Genomic DNA, 836 nt, shown 5'->3' on the forward strand with positions numbered 1-836 from the left:
CGGCGGCCGAGCCTCGGCCACGGGCAGACCCTCCTCCAGACAAACTGGTCTGTGGTGGTTTCCCGGCCGAATTCTGAGAATCCAGGCAGAGCGAGCGGAAAGGAAGCGGCCTCAGCCCTCAGTCCTCTGTCCTCCGCCCTCTGTCCTCCGCCTCTGCCCAGCAGGTGGCGGCCTCCGCCCGGCAACCCTGGCCCCGCCTGGGAACAAATGCCCGCGGAGAAGACGAGCCCTTCGCTGGGAGCCGGATGGCAGCGCGGGGCCATGTCCGGGACGAGGAAGCGCCTCCGCGGTGACCGGCTGCGAGCTTCTCCGTTTCTGCCAAGTGAACGGGATGGTCTCTGATGTCCGTTCCTCGCGGCCGCGGCTCAGGCACCCCCGCTGGCCGCCACCTCGGGAGCTTCCCTCAAGGTCCTGTAAGCCTGGCTCCCGTCGCCCTGATGTTTACCTTGTCTGTCCTTAGAGCAGCGGTTCTCAACCTTCCTAACGCCGCGACCCTTTAATACAATTCCTCATGCTGTGGTGACCCCCAACCATAAAATTATTTTCGTTGCTACTTCATAACTGTCATTTTGCTACTGTGATGAATCGTCATGTAAATATCTGATATGCAGGATGTATTTTCATTGTTACAAATTGAACATAATTAAAGCATAGTGATGAATCACAAAAACAATATGTAATTATATACGTGTTTTCCGATGGCCTTAGGCGACCCCTGTGAAAGGGTCGTTCGACCCCCAAAGGGGTGGCGACCCACAGGTTGAGAACCGCTGCCCTAGAGAGTGGAGCAGTTCGGCGGTGCTGTGGGCTCTGGCTGGGTCCGGGGGGTGGGGGGG

The sequence above is a fragment of the Myotis brandtii genome, unplaced genomic scaffold (assembly GCF_000412655.1).
Source record: "Myotis brandtii unplaced genomic scaffold, ASM41265v1 scaffold743, whole genome shotgun sequence".
NCBI classification, from domain to species: domain Eukaryota; kingdom Metazoa; phylum Chordata; class Mammalia; order Chiroptera; family Vespertilionidae; genus Myotis; species Myotis brandtii.